The sequence below is a fragment of the Equus asinus genome, chromosome 1, assembly GCF_041296235.1.
Source record: "Equus asinus isolate D_3611 breed Donkey chromosome 1, EquAss-T2T_v2, whole genome shotgun sequence".
In the NCBI taxonomy this organism is placed as follows: domain Eukaryota; kingdom Metazoa; phylum Chordata; class Mammalia; order Perissodactyla; family Equidae; genus Equus; species Equus asinus.
The window spans coordinates 21,768,702-21,789,456 of NC_091790.1; the positions used below are offsets into that span (position 1 = coordinate 21,768,702).

Consider the following 20,755-nt stretch of genomic DNA (forward strand, 5'->3'; position numbering starts at 1 on the left):
ATGCTTGGGGACTGGGTGGAGCTCCAGTGCCCAGCTCTACAGCCCAGGGGGAGGCTCCAGGGTCCCACACACCCCGGCAGGGAAAGCCTCTGCTCGCCATTGGCAGGGAGGCCCCGCCCAGCATTCAGAACACCAGGAAGCTCCCTAGAGCAGAATTCCCCACAAGGCAGCAGCTTGCCAGCCACCGCCAGGCCTACAGACTCTGGCCATGTCCCAGATGAGGCAAGGGGCTCCCAGAGATCCCATGAGAGTGGTGTGGGGCAGAGAGGAGCTCCAGTGAAATGGCTACGTGGCCCAGGGGGGAACTCCAGGTTCCTACAGCAGCCTCAATGAAAGCCTCTGCAGAGCACTAGTGGAGAGGTCCCAACTGGCAATCACAAGACAGGAAGGCCCTGGGGCAAAAGTAGCACAGCTAGGTGAGCTAAGGACAGACTGCAGAAGATACTCATAGCTCTGCTGGGACGTGTAGGGAACAAGTGTGATCTTGTGGGCTCTGTCAGTGACAAAGCTGCGATTATAGATGATCCTGCTCCTTGCTGCTGGCAAAGCCCATAACACCACTGCAGACCACAAGGAGGGAACACATCTAAGTGGGCTGCAACAGTAGGCACCAGAAGCCTGAGGCCCCCTTATGATTGCCCCCACAACCGATGAGGGACCCCACAGGACGACTGTGACTACGAGGAGGGGTCCAGGCCCAGTCAGTAACAGCTGACAGGGTTCCTGATTGGTGCAATCTAAACAGCTGCTCCCCGACACACACCAGTCACAACAAGTGGAAGCAGTGACTAAACTCTATCTCTATATGGAGGCACAAATCCATGCCATCAAGCAGTATGAAAAAATATATTAAATCTCCAGAACAGAAGAAAAATGATAAGCACTCAGAAAACAATCCCAAAGACAATGAAATCTATAACCTAAATGATGATGATTTCAAAACTGCCATTATGAAAAAACTCAACGACCTAAAAGAGAATTCAGACAGACAACTCAATGAGTTCAGGCACTATGTCACAAAAGAGCTTGACACTATAAAGAAGAACCAATTAGAAATACTGGAGATGAAGAACACAACAGAGGAGATTAAGAAAAATCTGGACTCTCTGAACAGTAGGGTCGATAATTTGGAGGACAGAATTAGCAATTTGGAGGATAGGAATATAGAAATGCTGCAGACAGAGGAGGAGAGAGAACTAAGACTAAAAAGAAATGAAGACACTCTCCGAGAATTATCCAACTCAATTAGGAGACGCAACATAAGGATTATAGGGATACCAGAGGGAGAAGAGAAGGAGAAGGGGGCAGAAGGCCTGTTCAAAGAAATAATAGCTGAGAACTTTCCAAATTTGGGAAGAGAGATGGAAATTCATGTGACAGAAGCCAATAGATCTCCAAACTTTATTAATGCAAGAAGACCAACCCCAAGGCATATAGTAGTGAAACTAGCAAAAGTCAACAACAAAGAGAAAATACTAAGGGCAGCCAGGCAGAAGAAAATAACTTACAAAGGAAACACCATAAGGCTATCAGATTTCTCAGGAGAGACCTTACAGGCTAGAAGAGATTGGAATGAAATATTCAAAACTCTGAAGGACAAAAACCTGCAGCCAAGAATACTCTACTCAGCAAAAATAGCCTTCAAATATCATGGAGAAATAAAATCTTTCCCAGATAAACAAAAGTTAAGGGAGTTCATCACCACAAAACCTCCTCTTCAAGAAATGTTCAGGAAGAACCTCATTCCTGAAAAATCAAAAAAAGGAAAGGGGTTACAAAATCCAGAACAAAGGAGATAAGCAGAAGGACAATAACACAAAGTAACAGCTCTCCATCAGGGCAAAATGCAAAAGAACCGGAAAACAAGTGAAAAAATGGCAACAGTAGGCCCCCACATTTCAATAATCACTCTAAATGTGAATGGATTGAACTCTCCAATCAAAAGGCACAGAGTGGCAGGATGGATCAAAGAACAAGATCCAACAATATGCGGCCTCCAGGAAACACACCTCAGACCCAAAGACAAACACAGACTCAAAGTGAAGGGATGGAAGACAATACTCCAAGCTAATAATGAACAAAACAAAGCAGGTGTTGCCATACTTATATCAGACAAAGTAGACTTCAAAGCAAAACAGATAAAGAAAGACAAAGAGGGGCAGTATATAATGATAAAAGGGATGCTCCACCAAGATGACATAACACTTATAAATATATACGCATCTAACAAAGGAGCACGAAAATTCGTAAAGAAACTATTAACAAATCTAAAAGGAGACATCAACAGCAATACAATAATAGTAGGGGACCTCAACACCCCATTAACACCAATGGACAGACCATCCAGACAGAAAATCAACAAAGAAATTATAGAATTAAATGAAAATTAGATCAGATGGACCTAATAGATATATATAGGACACTTCATCCAAAAACAGCAGGTTACACGCTCTTCTCAAACGCGCATGGAACATTCTCAAGGATAGACCATATCTTGGGAAACAAAGCAAGCATCAATAAGTTCCAGAGGGTTGAAATAATATCAAGCATCTTTTCTGATCATAATGCTATGAAAATAGAAATCAACTACAAGAATAAAGCTGGGAAAGGGCCAAAAATGTGGAGACTAAACAACATGCTACTGAACAAACAATGGATTATTGAGGAAATTAAAGAAGAAATCAAATATTATCTGGAGACAAATGAAAATGAAAACACACTGTACCAAATTATTTGGGACCCAGCAAAGGCAGTCCTAAGAGGGAAATTCATTGCAATACAGGCTCACCTCAATAAGCAAGAAAAATCTGACATAAACAACCTCAAATGACACCTAACAGAATTAGTAAAAGATGAACAAACAAAGCCAAAGTCAGTAGAAGGAGGGAAATAATAAAAATTAGAGCAGAAATAAATGATATTGAAACAAAAACGACAGTAGAAAAGATCAATGAAACAAAGAGTTGGTTCTTCAAAAAAATTAACAAAATCGACAAACCCTTAGCCAGAGTCACTAAAAAAAAAGAGAGAGGTCTCAAATAAACAAAATTAGAAACGAGAGAGGAGAAATCACAACAGATACCGAAGAAATACAAAGGATCCTAAGAGAATACTATGAAAAACTATATGCCAAGAAACTTAACAACCTAGAAGAAATGGATAAATTTCTAGACTCATACAACCTCCCCAAACTGAATCAGGAAGAAATAGAGAATCTGAAGAGACCAATCACAAGTAAAGAAATAGAAACAGTAATCAAAAACCTCCCCAAAAATAAGAGTCCAGGACCAGACGGCTTCTCTGGAGAATTCTACCAAACATTCAAGGAAGATTTAATACCTATCCTGCTCAAACTATTCCAGAAAATTGAGGAAGATGGAGCACTCCCTAATACATTCTATGAAGCCAACATCACCCTGAGCCCCAAAACTGACAAGGACAACACAAAGAAGGAAAACTACAGGCCAATATCACTGATGAACATAGATGCAAAAATCCTCAACAAAATTTTGGCAAACCGAATACAGCAATTCATCAAAAAGATTATACACCATGATCAATGGGATTTATACGAGGGACACAGGGATGGTTCAACATCTGCAAGTCGATCAACGTGATTCACTACATAAATAATATGAGAAACAAAAACCACATGATCATCTCAATAGATGCAGAGAAAGCATTCGACAAGATCCAACATCATTTATGATAAAAACCCTCAATAATATAGGTATAGAAGGAAAGTACCTCAACATAATAAAGGCCATATATGACAAACCCACAGCCAACATCATACTCAATGGACACAAACTGAAACCCATCCCTCTCAGAACAGGAACAAGACAAGGGTGCCCACTTTCACCACTCTTATTCAACATAGTACTGGAGGTTTTTGCCAGAGCAATTCGGCAGGAAAAAGAAATAGAAGGAATCCAAATAGGCAACGAAGAAGTAAAACTCTCGCTGTTTGCAGACGACATGATCTTATATATAGAAAACCCCAAAGAATCCATAGAAAAGCTATTAGAAACAGAAAACCCCAAAGAATCCATAGAAAAACTATTAGAAACAATCAACAACTACAGCAAAGTTGCAGGGTATAAAATCAACATACATAAATCAGTAGCTTTCTATACGCTAACAATGAACTAACAGAGAAAGGTCTCAAGAACTCAATCCCATTCACAATCGCAACAAAAAGAATAAAATATCTTGGGATAAATTTAACCAAGGAAGTGAAAGATCTATACAACGAAAACTACAAGACCTTGAAAGAAATCGACAACGACATAATGAGATGGAAAGACATTCCATGCACAGGGATTGGAAGAATAAACATAGTTAAAATGTCCATACTACCTAAAGCAATCTACAGATTCAACGCTATCCCAATCAGAATTCCACTGTCATTCTTTACAGAAATTGAACAAAGAATCCTAAATTCATATGGGGCAACAAAAGACCCCGAATTGCTAAAGCAATCCTGAGAAAGAAGAACAAAGCTGGAGGCATCACAATCCCTGACTTCAAAACATACTACAAAGCCACAGTAATCAAAACAGCATGGTACTGGTACAAAAACAGATGCACAGATCAATGGAACAGAATTGAAAGCCCAGAAATAAAACCACACATCTATGGACAGCTAATCTTTGACAAAGGAGCTGAGGGCCTGCAATGGAGGGAAGAAAGTCTCTTCAACAAATGGTGCTGGGAAAACTGGACAGCCACATGTAAAAGAATGAAAATCAACCATTCTTTTTCACCATTTACTAAAATAAACTCAAAATGGATCAAATACCTAAAGATTAGGCCTGAAACAATAAGTCATCTAGAAGAGAATGTTGGCAGTACACTCTTTGACATCAGCTTCAAAAGAATCTTTTTGGACACCATAATCTCTCACATGAGGGAAACAATAGAAAGAATAAACAAATAGGACTTCATCAGGCTAAAGAGCTTCTTCAAGGCAAGGGAAAACAGGATTGAAACAAAAAAACAGCCCACTAATTGGGAAAAATTATTCACAAGTTATTTATCCGACAAAGGGTTAATCTCCATAATATACAAAGAACTCACACAACTCAACATAAAAAATCAAACAATCCACTTAGAAAATGGGCAGGCAACATGAACAGACATTTCTCCAAAGAAGATATACAGATGGCCAATAGACACATGAAAAGAGGCTCATCATCACTAATCATCAGGGAAATGCAAATCAAAACTACACTAAGATATCACCTTACACCTGTTAGAATGGCAAAAATATCCAAAACCAAGAGTGACAAACGTTGGAGAGGCTGTGGAGAAAAAGGAACCCTCATACACTGTTGGTGGGAATGCAAACTGGTGCAGCCACTATGGAAAACAGTATGGAGATTCTTCAAAAAGTTAAGAATAGAAATACCTTATGACCCAGCCATCCCACTACTGGGTATCTATCCTAAGAACCTGAAATCAGCAATTCCAAAAGTCCCATGCACCCCTATGTTCATCACAGCATTATTCACAATAGCCAAGTCATTGAACCAACCTAAGTGCCCAGCAACTGATGATTGGATAAAGAAGATAAGGTATATATATACAATGGAATGCTACTCAGCCACGAAAAAGGACAAAGTCGTCCCTTTCACAACAACATGGATGGACCTTGAGGGTATTATGTTGAGTGAAATAAGCCAGACAGAGAAAGACAAACTCTGTATGATTCCACTCATAGGTAGTAGTTAACATATGGACAAAGAGAACTGATGGGTGGTTACCAGGGGAAAGGAGGGGTGGGGGGAGGGCACTAGGGGTGAAGTGGTGTACCTACAACGTGACTAATAATGATGTACAACTGTAGTTTCACAACGTTGTTAACTATCATAACCTTAATAAAAGAAAAAAATTGCTAAGAAAAAAAAAAAAGGTTGGCTAGCAGCACCTGATCAAGATACTTGGTTGAGTTTTGTTAGTTTGAAATTTTTGATAAATTGTTCCTTGTTTTCAAGTTGTTAAATTTATGATAAGTAGCTGTTTATATTATTTTCAATGGCTGAAGAACCTGTAGTGATCTATCCCACTGGTGTGTCTCAGAACTTTGGGGGTGAAGAGGCTTCTCCAAAGCTCCTTGTGGCAGAATCCTGTTTGCTGGTGGCCCCGAACAACTTGAGTGTATCTGGGTTGGGGAGGAGACAGAGACTTCCCAGAACAAGTTGTTTCTTCTTGAAGGAATGCAGAACATGACCAAAATATCTTGCTTTGACATATAAATTATTTTGAGCTAAAAGCAATTGAGAACCAGCAGATGTAGGTAAAGCTCTTGATTTCCCCCCTTAACTGCTTTAAATGAAGTATAAACTTCCTTTTTTGAAAGAAAATTTTATGTTTATAAGGGAAATTTCCGTTACTAAAGGTATCTGTACTAGAACGAGAACTACTCTTAGAAAAAAATTTTTGAGGAAGACTAGCCCTGAGCTAACATCCACGCCCATCTTCCTCTACTTTATACATGAGATGCCTGCCACAGCATGGCTTGATAAGTGGTATGTAGGTCCTCACCTGAGATCCGAACCCAACCCCAGGCTGCTGAAGCAGAATGTGCTAACTTAACCACTGTGCCACCAGGCCAGCCCTTAGAGAATTCTTTTAACTGAGAGACTTATCTGCATAACAAGGCAACCTCTATTTATTATACATTTTCTCCCCTCATCTTCCCATACTTTTTCTTCAGCCAGCTCCTGCTGCTGCTCACCCAGAGGGCTTCCTGCTTCGAAGCTCCCCCATGTGCACTCAGTGTGGACTGGACCTGCAACTTGCAGCTGGTATGGAGCTGCCTGCTCAAGGGTTGCAGAGCACCATCCTAAGTCTCATCCCCAACATGACCTCCCTGCCCGCAGTACTCAGGATCTGCCACCACTGCACAGGATTAGGACAGCTGCACTGATGGTTCAGGATGTGGGCAGTACCTAGCCCAATTCCCACTCACCTTTGTTGACCATATACCATGTGCTATTTGCAGATGGTACAGATTTAAAAGAGAAGTCATATCCTGTTGTTAAAGTGGAATTGTAGGACCGACGTGAGGAATTTTCCAACACCTGTAAATATAAAGAGGAGCTAGGAGAATTATCAGAACAATTTTCCAAAAGTGAAGTACTATTGATTGAAATGTTGGATATACATGTCCCCGCTGTTGCTAAATTGAGATGTCTTTTATAAATCTCCTAAGGAAGATTTACCAGACGTTCTAACATCATTTATCCAAACAAGCAACAAAAAAATCTCCAAATTTTAGATGCTGTGAGTCTGGAGTAAATGTCCAAGATGATGATACCACTGCTTGTCAAACAAATTGAAAAATTGAAATTGCTTCAAAAAACCCAGAAAACTTGGGGCTGGCCAGGTGACATGGTGGTTAAGTTTGCATGTTCTGCTTCAGTGGCCCGGGGTTCCCCAGCTCAGATCACAGGCACAGACCTACGCACTGCTTATCAAGCCATGCTGTGGTAGGTGTCCCACATATAAAGTAGAGAAAGATGGGCATGGATGTTAGCTCAGGGCCAATCTTCCTCAGTCAAAATAGGAGAATTGGTGGCAGATGTAAGCTGAGGGCTAATTTTCCTCAAATAATAATAATAATAATAAACCAGAAAATTCAAAAAAGATTATGATAAATGCATTATATGAATATGCCTTCATGGGAAGATTTCACACCCCCTAGGTACTTTAAAAGATGAGGATGAGGAAGAAGATAATCACGATATTGTCATGCTAGGAAAAAAAAAGAGCTTCCAATATGTCAGAAGAAGCCCATAAAGTCTGTGTCAAAAAGATAAAAAGCTAAAAAAATGCTGCAAACAATGCCAGAATATGCTCAGATTAGAAATTATTTAGAATTTGCGGTGTAGCTTTCTGGAACAAAAGTACAACTGACCATACAGACATACAGGAAGCCCAAATTCTTCTGGATAATAACAATTTTGCCTTAAGAAATTGAAGAAAAGAATGTTGGAATATTAGGCTGTCAAACAGCTGAAAACCAATCTGAAGGGCCCATTCTTTGCTTTGCTGACCCACCTAGAGTTGGTAAAACAATGTGGGAAGTCTGTGGCCAAGACTCTGGATTGAGACTTCCACAAGATTGTATTTGGACAAGAATTTGAATAGTCTGACGTTTGAGGACAGGCACACCTCTGTGGGCAGTATGCCTGGTCATATTATCAATGACTTGAACACCGTTGAGGTTAACAATCTGGTGTTTCTATTAGATGACGTTGACATATTAGAAAAAATGTGTCCAGGTGATCCTGCATCAGCTCTGCTTGAGGTATTGGATCATGAACAAAACCATAACTTTACAAATCATTATCTAAATGTGGCCTTTAACCTCTCCCAAGATTTTTTAATAACTATTGCCAATACCACTGCTGCTCCACCAGTTTCCTTGGACAGAATGAGGACTTTCAGGTGCCAGGGTATACACAAGAGAAGACAGTCTGCCAACAAGCACTTGATCCCAAAGCAACTGGAACAGCATGGGCTGAGTCCTCAGCAGATTCAGATCTCTCAGGTTACTCCTCTTCACATCCAGGTGTACCAGAGAGGCAGGGCATCTTTCTCTGGATAGATAGTTTGGGGCTGGATAGAGAGCTGTTGCTGTGAAGGTGGGAAAAGGACAAGATAAGGAAACCAAGTTGGACCATTTTGATGTGAATGAGAAAGAAGTTTACAGAGAAAACATCTTAGAAGATGGAAAATCTGAATCTATCAGTGACAAGACTTACTTGGCCCTACCACCTGAAATGCCAATTTTGATTAATTTTTATGCTCCAAAAGATATCTGTGGGCTCCAGATATATAAAATGGACATTTGAGTCAACTGGGAGTGGCAATAGGTTTGGCTTGGACTCCCTTAGGTGGAGAAATCATTTTTGTGGAGGCTCGTTGAATGGATGGTGAACGTTGTTCAACTCTGACTGGTCAGCTGGGGGATATCATGAGGGAGTCTGCCCATCTCGCTATTTGCAGGCTCTGCAGCAATGCAAAGAAATACCATCTGACCTGTGCTTCTGGAAGTTTTGATCTCAGCAACACAGACATCCATCTGCACTTTCCAGCTGAAGCTGTCACAAAAGATGGACCCCATGCTGGAGATATCACAATGAATTGTCTTGTCTTACCTTGCAGTGGGCTGTTCTTACATTCAAATGTAGTCATGATGGGAGAAATTACAGAGAGGTCTTAATCTTCCATGAGTTAAAGAAAACGTGCTGGCAGCACACAGAGCAGGATTGAAATGAATCATCATTTCTTAAAAGAATGAAAAAGACCTTGAAGAAATCCCAGACAATGTATGATAGGATTGAAGTTCTGCCACAGCAAACTGGCTGGATGAAGTTCTTAATGCAGCTTTTGATGCTGTCTTTACTGTCAAGACCTACCTGGTCTCTTAAATAGCATTTTGTAGGCCCAAATCTCAACTATTCAGAATTTTAAGTTATTTAGTGTCAATAGTACTGACAAAATTGATTTTACGCACAGCAGTAGGGGTAAGTAAACTGTGTCTAATTTGTGAAGATAATCACAATAGCGTTTATGAACCTCATTCAAGTGGTGGATAGTGTTTATTAGAGAAATATTAATTTAATAAATTGTTAAAAGTTGAAAAAATCTGAATTATCTGGCCACCTTCTTGAGTCTTGTATTTTATGAAATTCAAGCCATAGTTAAATTTTGATGTCACCAATTTATTTTCTTTTGTTAATTTGTCTCAGATAAACTTAATCCTCAGACTAGCTGTAGAACCTAAAAGCCTAGGAGGAAGTCATTTTCTCCCTCCAGTGGGCAAAGTCCCTCTTGCTGCTGCTTCCCAGCAGGCTTTGAACCTCCAGATGAGGGAGGAAAGTCTCATGTGTGACAGGGAAGGAAAATCTTATCTTAGTTTCTTTTGTCAGTGACATTCCCAAAGACCCCCTTGCCAGTGCTGCTGTACTAATTTGGAACGGTTCCTAAGACTCATTACATCTGGTGGAGGACAAGTCTACCTGGGCTGTGTTCTGTTCTTCAACTGAGGATCTGAAAATACTGGATTTGAGTTGGGGGGAGGGGGCAGGCTAAGAAACCTTGTCACTGAGTTGTTCCTCCAGTCCTGAAGTCCCAAGTCAGTTTGCCTTCTTCTTACCACCTTTCAGAGTTCTCATTAAATTTCCTCTTTTATAGTTGTCCAGGTTTTATGGTTGTACTTAGCAGAGAGGACCATCCTGTCTCTGTGTTTCTTATGCATTTTACAGGTAGTTTTGTACTTTTCTTCACAGAAGTCCAGGTCATTTTTGGTAAGCTTTTTTCTTTTAATCTTTATTTCTATTGTAAATAAGGTTTACTCATCTATTCTATGCTGTGGCTACTGTTTGTTACATGAATGCTACTGACTTTTGCACGTTAGTTTGACATCCTTCTACCTCATTGGATATTTTAACTGTTGGCATTAGTTTTAACGTTGATTCTCTATGGTTTACCATGTTTAATATCACATCATTTTTAAATGGAGCACATATAGGAGAGTTCACCAGCCGATGGGAAGCAGGCCTGTCATAAGGCATCACACACAGTTCACACCTCCCTCTGTTTCCTTCAGTTGTCCTCTGTGGTGTTTTCACACCCTTCAAGTGAAGGCTGAGCAGTTGCTGTATACAGTTCATTCTTTCATGGAAGAGGGGCACAGTCAGTTACTTCTTGATCCAAAGGGGGCACGTTTGTATGGAAAAGGGAGAGCCCTCCACTAAGTCCCTGGGGGATGGGAGGGAAGGGGTCTGGCAAGAGGTGGTCCAGAAGATTGTGCAGGTGGATATGGTTGCCGATTGAAAACTCACCTTATAGTGAGCTTGAACCAGACTGCAACAGCTGGCTTCCAAAGATCCAAGAACAGGCAAATCCCCCCCTCCCATGTATCACCTTTCTCCCCCACTTCCCATTATGCCTTAGTTGATTGGGTAGTCAGGTTATAAGGAAAACAGAGTTACAGTCTAAAGAATGGACTTTGAAGCAGTGTCTCCTGCTTGCTATCATTCAGTCTCTGTCCTGTGATGTGAAAGAAGCCAGGACAACCAATGTTAAGCCACTACATGGGGTCAGAGAGCCTGTGTGTGGGAATAGGGTCAGCTTTCTCCACTGTCTTTGTTTGGGTGTGTGTCTGAAACTAGTTTTTAAGTTGATTTTGGGAGAGAAGCTTATATAAGATGCTTACCTCCTCTCCCTACACTCACCCTCCCCTCAGAACATGAGGGGATATTTGGTTCTTCAGAGAAGCTTTGGGGAAGAGTGAAACCAGACCATGGACAAGATTTGGATTTGGAGCTGTGCTGGAGTATACACTGAATAGTTTCCAGGTTTGTGGTGAGTTCTCCTTCATTAGCATAGGAAAGAACATGTCTAGTGTCCCAGCATATTTGGGGCCATTATCACCAGCTTCCCCTGGTGATCTATCAGAGAGACCTTCTCCTTATGACCCAGACATTCCCAGCTCTGAACTGTCTCTACAGTAGTCCCCAAAGCAACAACTTGTTGACGTTGCAGAATTTCTGCATTCCACAGTTTCCTTGTCTGCACGTCTACCTTGCACTGGGGGCTGTGATCTTTTCCAACCTGTCAAAGGACACTTCCCTTGGTATAAGTCCATTCAGCTGCTATAACAAGAATTCACAGAATGGGTGGCTTAAAAAACAAAAATTTATTTCTCACAGTTTTGGATGCTAAAACTACAGGATCAAGTCTTACAGATTTGATGTCTGGTGAGGGTTCGTTGATGCCCATAGTTTTGCTGTGTCCTCACATGGTGGAAGGGGCAAGGGAGCTTTCTGGGGTCTCATTTGCAACAACATTAATCCCATTTAAGAGTTGCCTCCTTATGACATAATCATCTACAAAAGTGCCTAATGGCTCCCAATAGTGTTATATTGGCAGCTAGGATTTCAACATATTCATTTGAGGGGATACAGATATTCAGTCCATAGCACTCAGTTCAACAAAAGGGCTCAGGTTTGGGCAGAACCTGCACACGTGAATGGAGTACATTAGCAGGTATTCACATGTGTATGCACGATCTCCCTTCCTTTTGCCACAACGATAATTGCATTTGTGGCATTTTCCTGTCATTCTAAACCTTAAGAAAGAACTTCCATCCCAGAGTGAATCTCATAAGACAGTACGCCAGAGTGTGACCAGTGAGAAGTGGGGCATGGATGAGCCCAAAGTCCCAAGTTGAATTAAAGCCCCTACAGAGAAGACTGGTTCAGAAGTCAGGGCTTAGTCACACAATTGGCCTCCGTTTCCTGTCTCACCACGCCTCCACCATCTTTTTCTCAGGTAACGGTGTCTGTCCCAGGTAGGCTGGGTGATATGTATGATGGGCTTCGTGGTGCTGGCAGAGAGCTGAAGATGAGGAGTTTTTCCCTCAATGTTTAAGTGCGTATTAACATAATTATTGCAATCAGAAGCAATAACAACTAAGACAACACAGTCAAAGTGAAAATACAAAAGACAGAAGAAAACGTAGACAACATATGTGATGTAAAAAGGGTTGGTATAAAGAACAAGCCTCTTAAAACTCCAAAAAATTCAATAGGAAAAGATGAATAACTGAATAAATAAGAAAAAAGAACCGGATACTAACGTGCAATTCACAGAAGAGGAATACCAAAATGTTAGCAGACATTTTAAAAGCATGTCAAGCTCACTGGAGGTCAAGGCGACGCAAATGCGAACAAACAGGGAGGGATTTGAGTATCCCCACACATTACGTTGGCAGCAATTAAAATTCTAACACTGCTGGAGTTTGTGCAAATTGGAGAGAACTACTTTGGGGAATAATTTGGCTAAGATTTGATACCCCGTGTACTAGATTCCACTCTTTAGTTTAATACGAGGAATAGTCCAACACGTGCAATGGGATGTTCTATAAAATTGATAATCACAAACAGAGCAGCATTAAAGAACCTAGATGAAGAACACAAACTTGAAGTTGAGTATTAAAATCAAAAGATAAAAGAATATTTTATTGGCATGACATTTATAACAAATCTCCAAATATGAAAACCAAGCTGCATACAGTTTTAATAGGGTGTCTTGTAATCTGCATTGATATTCTAGGTGATGATAAGTTAAAAGAACCGTATTGGAGGTTAACTTGGAGTATTATTTGGGTTAGTTTGGAGTATTATTTTAATTTTGGTTTCATGCTTTTACTCTTCTGGATATACTATCAAAAGTGAAATTGCTGAATTATAATGTATTTCTATTTTTAATTTTTTGAGAATCCTCCATACTGTTTTTCACAGTGGCTGTACCAATTTAGAATCTCACCAACAGGACACAGGCATTCATTTTTCTCCACATCTAGGTCGGTATTTCTTAACTGTTGTCTTTTTGACCACGGTCATTCTAACAGGCGTGAGATAATATCTCATTGTGATTTTAATTTGCATTTTCTTAATAATGGGTGAGGTTCAGCATATTTTTATGGACCTCTTAGTCTTTTGTATATCTTCTTGGGAGAAATGTCTATTCAGATCCCTTGCCCAGTTTTTAATTTGGTTGTTTGTTTTTTGCTATTGAGATTTATGAGTTTTTTATGTTTTGGTTATTAATCCTTTATCAGATACATGGTTTGCAAATATTTTTTCCAGTTCCATAGGTTGTCTTTTCACTTGGTTGATGGTTTCTTTTGCCATGCAAAAGTTTTTTTGTTTGATGTAGTCCCACTTGTTTTATTTTGTTCTTTGTGCTTTATGCATCCAAAAAATCCATATCCAAAAGTTTATTGCAAGATCCATGTCAAGGAACTCTCTTCCTAAGTTTTCTTCTAAGAATTTCATTGTTTCAGGTCCTACATTTAAGTCTAATCCATTTCGAGTTAATTTTTGCGAGTGGTGTAAGATATGAGCTCAGTTACTTTCTTTTAAATGTGAATAACCAATCATTCCATCACCATTTATTCAAGAGACTGTCTTTTCTCCATGGAGCGTTCTTAGCTTCCTTGTCAGATATTACTTGACCACGCAAGCTTGGGTATATTTCTGGGCTCTCAATACTCTTCTATTCATCTGTTTTTATGCCAGTATTATAATTTTTTGATGACTCTAGCTTTATACTACATCTTGAAATCTGGAACTGAGGTTCTTCCAGCTTTGTTCTTCTTTCTCAGAATTTCTTTGGCTATTTGGGGTCTTTTGTCATTCCATGTAAACTTTAGGAGTAGTTTTTCTATTTATGTAAAAATAAGCATTGGAAACTTAATAGTAATTCCAGTGAATCTATACATAGCTTTTGATAGGATTGACATTTTAAGAATATTAATTCTTCCAATTCATGAACACAGAATACCTTTCCACTTTTCTTCTTTGATTTCCTTCATCAATGTTTTGTAGTTTACAGCAGAGAGATCTTTCACCAACTTAGTTAAATTTGTTCTTGAGTATTTTATTGTTTTTGATGCCATTGTGAATTGGATCAATGTCTTTATTTCTTTTTTCAGAAATTTTACTGTTAGCGTAAGAAATGCTACAGATTTTTGTGTATTAACTTTGTATCCTATAACTTTACTCAATTTATTGATTAGATCTAACAGATTTTTGGTTGAATCTTTAAAATATTCTGTATATAAAATCATGTCATCTGCAAATAGGAACAATTTTATTTCTTTCTTTCCAATTTTGATAACTTTTGTGTCTTTTTCTTGCCTGATTGCTCTAGCTAGGATTTCCAGTACTCTGTTGAATAAGAGTGGTGAGAGTGAGCACTCTTGTCCTGTTTTTAATCTTACAGAAAAATATTTCACCCTTTTGCTATTGAGTATGATGTTAGCTGTGGACTTGTCGTATACAGCCTTTGATATATTGACATATGTTCCTTCTATGTTTAAATTGTTAAGTTTTTACTATGAATGGATGCTAGATTTTGTCAAATACTTTTTCTGTGTCTATTGAGATGATTACATGATTCTTTTCTTTCATTCTATTAATGTGATGTACCACAATGATTGATTTGCATATGTTGAAACACTCTTGCATCCCAGGGGTAACCACTTTAACATGGTGAATAATCTTTTTAATGCTTTGCAGAAGTCAGTTTACTAGTATTTTATTGATAATTTGTGCATCTATATTCATCAGGGATATTGGCTTGTAGTTTTCCTTTCTAGTAATATCTATTTCTGGTTTGGGGATCAGGTTAATATTGACCTTGTAAAGCGAGTTTGAGAGTGTTTTCTTCTCTTTAATTTTTGGGAAGAACTTGAGAAGGATTTGTTTTAATTATTATTATTTTTTTAAAGATTGGCACCTGAGCTAACAATTGTTGCCAATCATCTTTTTTTTTTTATGCTTTATCTCCCCAAATCCCCCCTGATACATAGTTGTATATCTTAGTTGCAGGTCCTTCTAGTTGTGGCATCTGGGATGCCGCCTCAACGTGGCTTTACAAGCGGTGCCATGTCCGTGCCCAGGATCCAAACCAGCAAAACACTGGGCCATTGCAGCAGAGCGCATGAACTTAACCACTCAGCCCTAGGGCCGGCCCCCTAATTATTTTTTTAAAGTTTGGTATAATTCACCAGTGAAACCATCTGGTCCTGGGCTTTTCTTTGCTGGGGGATTTTTGATTACTGATTCAATCTCCTTACTAGTAATTGATCTATTCAGATTTTTTGTTTCTTCCTGATTCATTCTTGGTAAGTTGTATATTTCTAAGAATTCTTTTCCCTAAGTAGTTGGATCCAGAGTTTCTTATGCTCATTACCGTATACACTTGTGTGTGTTGCTCTGTACACCTGACTTTTATTTGTCACTCAACTAGTACCTACCCAGTTGAATGTGTGTACAATGTGGCAAGCAATGTCCTTAGCACTTAGGATGCATCAGTGAAGAACAAATACAAAAATCTCTACTTACAGGTGCATTATATTTTAGGTTGAGTGCATGTGTGTGTGGGAAAGGCAGATGCTAAACATAAACATAATAAATAGGCAAATTCCACTGTATGCTAGAAGATCATCAGTGACACAGTGAAAGGAAAAGTGGCACAAAAGTGAGGCCAATGAAGAGTGATGGGGGTTGTAGTGGGGAACTCATAGTAGGCCTCACTGAGTAACTAAACTTGGAGTACAGACTGGAAAGAAATGAGGGAATTAGTCCCATAGATTCTTGGGGGAAGAGCAGTCTAGTAAGAGAAAACTCGAAGTGCACCAGCCCTCAGGCAAGACTGTGGACACATGGATGCCTGTTCGGCTGGAAGGAAAAGAGGAAAGTGAGAGCAGTGAGAGATGAGCTCAGAAGGTAAGTAGGAACTGGACTTGGGGGGGGGGTCTTGGAGGACTTCATGGGGACCATGGCTTTGCTCCAAGGTTGCTGGGAAGCTATTGTAGGGCTTTGAACAGGGGAGTGCCATGATCTGACTCTCACATATGATTCTGGCTACTCTGTTGAGGGTAGTTGCTGAGGGGCATGGATAGAAAAGGGGAGATTAGGCAAACATTTCAGAAATTCTCATGAAAAGCATGGGTGGCTCAGAGCAGAATGGTAGCAGTGGAAGTGGTGAGAAGTCTCCAGATTCTGAGTGTGTTTGGAGGTAGAGTCGGCAGAAATCCTGGTGGACGGGACACAGAGTGTGTACAGTGAGAACCCGCATGGGTGACCTCAAAGCTCTGGGCCTGAGGCAGTGAAGAAAGTCACTGCCATGCAAAGTAACGAGGAAGGAGGTGCTGGAACAGTATGGGATGGGGATCAGAACACAGATTTAGACTTAGATGTCAGAGATGTTTAAGAGTCGTTCAAATGGAAAGGTCACCTAGGCAGGTAGATAAGCAACTGAATCAGCAAGCAAATGTATATAAAACTTTTAGGAATCATCACGACAAAGACAAACAACCCACTAGGAAAAAAGTGTGCAAAAGGCATAAGCAGTAATTCAACAGAAATTATGGATGACCAATAATCATATCAAATAGTACTGACTAGGGGCCAGCCCGTGAACGAGTGGTTAAGTTTGTGCGCTCCACTTCAGCAGCCCAGGGTTCGGATCCTGGACGCAGACATGGCACTGCTCGGTAGGCCACATTGAGGTGGCATCCCACATGCCACAACTAGAAGGACCCACAACTAAAGTATACAACTATGTACTGGGGGGATATGGGGAGAAAAAAGCAGTAAAAAACAAAAGAAGATTGGAAACAGTTGTTAGCTCAGGTGCCAATCTTTAAAAATAATAGTACTGACTATAATTAATAATTATGGAAATGAAAATGAAACCATCAGACAGTATTCTACATTTGCTATTTTTTGGCAAATGCTTAAGTGAGCGAGCAGACCAGGTTTGGATGATGATGTGACACAATGAACTCTGATGCATCAGGTATAGGAGTATAAATTTGTGCAATCACTGAAAAATAATCAGGAATTATCTGGTTAATGATCTACTCTCCATTTATTTCTGTCCTAGGTGTTCACTGTAAAAACAATTTCTACTTTCACAAAGATACTTGTCCGGATACACTCAGTGAACTCTTATTTGTAACTGCAGAAAACTGGAGGAAAAATACCTGAGTAGGTTATGTTGAAATAACATAAAACTATACAGCAGTTATTATTATCATAAGTGATTTATAAACATCAGCACATCAGCATATCCCAGGAAAAAAGGTAAGAAAAAAAACCACAAAAGAATGCTTTCAGTATGATTCTTTGAATATTAAGCTCAAAAGAGATTGTGCATACATTTTGAGATACAAATATTAATGATAAGATTACCAAGGGATTGACTCAAGCACATTAAAAAATGTAACTCTCTAGGAAATGTAGGAGGAGACCACCAGGGGTTTGACTGCATTGCCGATGTATATTTCCTATATATGTGATGATCACAGGTTATTACATTTTATTTTAAGTGTGTAAATATTAATAAGATGTATTCTCTTGTGTGTACAATATATCTTATACTATGAATTAAAATAATTTTAATTTTAAAGTTATCAAAATCATCACAAATCCACTAAGGAGACTTCATTTTGTGGTTCTCCTACATCATATTAATGAGTACACTTCTGTTATCCCACTCTCAATATGCTTCCAAACACAGACGTGCTTCTGTTAAGAAAATGATGCATTTAATGCATCCAGGAATAACCTAAACATGGCAAGTACTCAATAACATGTATTAAAGTAGACCAGAAATCAGCAGTTGATTTGAACATTTACAGCAGTGAGAAGTCCTATGGCTAATAAACACAGGAGGAGATGATCACTTCCACACCTAATCCATAGGCAGCAATAAAATATTGCTTTACTTTTACCAGAATGATGATAAATTTAACATCATGCTTGTGGGACTCAAAACAAGCAAAAAATAATCGAGGACATATTGTTGTAGAAGTGACAAAAAAGTGAATAAATTTGGTTCAACTTGCACAAGAATCTTAAGCAATTTCTGCTTCAGACACACACCAAAGAATAGCAATATGCATATCAAATTTATGTGTATTTTCATATTAGGACAAAAGTTTTCTCTGACAGGAAATTCTAGTTAAATATATCTGCAGATCTGAAGCCCATGAAATGTTTCAGAACGGATGGATCTGAACTACAGGCTCTTTCACTGGGTCAGAGGGCAGCAGCTTCCCAGAGATAAAGATGAACAATAAGGTCATGCAAGAAAAAGGGAGCTGGAGCAAGACCCTTGATGTGAAGTCCGAGGACATGGTGGGCTTTTGGCCTATTTAATGGGCTAATACAAATTAATGAAGCTGATGTCTGTGGTTAAGCTTTTAATGGGAAGTTTTTAGGTCTGGAATTTGAGAAGAAAGGCTCAGTTTCACTGGGAAGGAAGTGAGATAAACTGTCTTCTGGCTCCCGACCTGCTATATCCCCAGTATCTGAATGGGGAATAAAATTCAAGTAGTGAATCACATGAACCAGTTTTCAAGTGGAATCCCAGATGTCTACTGAGAGGAAATTATAATGCTGCTAGACAAAAAGGGTAAGCACAGATAGTGAGAGCTAGAATATAATATGTATGTGTGTATGTCTGTGTATGTGTGACAGAGAGAGAGAGAGAGAGAGAGGGACATGGCCATATAGTTAAGCCAAATGTTAAAAAAAAAAAAATAGCCCCAAACTACCATAGGAATAAGAATTTGTTACAGATGGAATTTATATTGTAGATAAGAAGTCTTGCAATACACATGCATGCACACTTGAAATTTAATGAAATAGAAGTATAACTTCTATTTTAAACAAATCAGGAAGGATGAAAACAGAAAAGTGAATACAAAATAAACAAAACCAGAATCTTGGAAACATAAAATATATTCACTGAAATAAAAAATAAAATAAATGGAATGCATTCTAGAATCAACATAGTCCAAGAATTTAGTTTATTAGAAGACAAGAATGAGATATTTGCCAAGTATGTGACAAAGAAAAGAAGGTAAGAAATATAAAAAGCTGTTACAATATGGAGAAAATGAGGAGAGCATATGGGTAAAGGGTAATTAAAATTAGCCATGAATTTTGAAATCTTTAAAAAGACGCACAAAGACTAAGCACCATACAGTATGTTAGAAAATTTTTGATTTTCCAAATCATAATTAATTATTTGAAATATTATTAACATCTGTTATATAGTGTTATAATAATGATAATTGTTATTATTATCTTAAACATTTATGGGATCCAAGTACTTTCTTTTAAATAAGCACAAGAAAAAATGGGGGTGCAGAGATTGTGGGAGGCCTCAAACATGTTTCAATCCAAATGCTATCTTTAAGGAGCTGGGAAGGTAGAAGCCTACGTAGAAAATGATGAATATAATCTTGCACTGGTGCATTATCAGAATAGTAGGAAGGAGATAGCTAATGTCACTTTTCTTCTCCTAGAAGTTCTCCAAGATAATAATTTTCCTTTCGTGAGTGCTGAAATTGAAGTACTGTGACTGAAATGTTAATTCATTCTATCCTATGATTTTTGTATTTTTTACTGACTTGACTGAATATTTTACCAAATTGATACCATTTATTGGGTTTTGTTTTTGAATATTCTAGCCTCTATTCTTGGGTTTTATGAATAAGTGAAATGTGTGTAAACTTTAAACAATCAAATACCTTGTTATGAAGTAAAGAGTTAAATAACGTGTTTCTACGTCCAATAATATGCTCAAGTATAGTTTTATTTCAGTGATAGTTTTGGCATACATGCTGACATGGTCAAAATATTAAAATAAGGCTGTTACGAATCTGGAGTTATGACTTCAAGATACTGAAATAAGTGGTAATGTTGGAGAAAACAGTCTATCCTTGGAATGATGAATTTATTCCAACGGCCAATCATCAAGTACAGAAGAGCATCAAGAAACATAAGCATAGTCGTTAAATGAGCCCACAACCACCAAGGGAGCTCATTTCGATGCTCTACTACTTTAAATTAAGAGCACAATATTGCCCTTCCATTCCCAATATACTTGTCAAAATAGACACACCGTGTTTAATGAGAAGCTAAAGGTCCATGCATTGTGTATGAGAATTGCATAGGGCAAACCTAAAACTTGTTCTCAAACTTTCTCTTTTATTTCACTGTTGCCAAATTCTCCTTATGTCCATGTGGGACCCCATTACTTTCCAAAATGCCTGGGAGAGCTGAGTTAGAAACCCAAGGGATGTTTTAACAAGCTTTTCTTTTTGGAGCCAAACTGCAGATGCAAGTGCTTGTAATTTCCTCTCTTGAATTGT

At 38.9% G+C, this 20,755-nt stretch overlaps 1 pseudogene; it reads left to right on the plus strand.

Moving 5' to 3' along the window:
- LOC106828694 (lon protease homolog 2, peroxisomal-like) lies at nucleotides 1-9,454 on the plus strand (annotated as a pseudogene).
- Nucleotides 9,455-20,755: the final 11,301 nt, after the last annotated feature.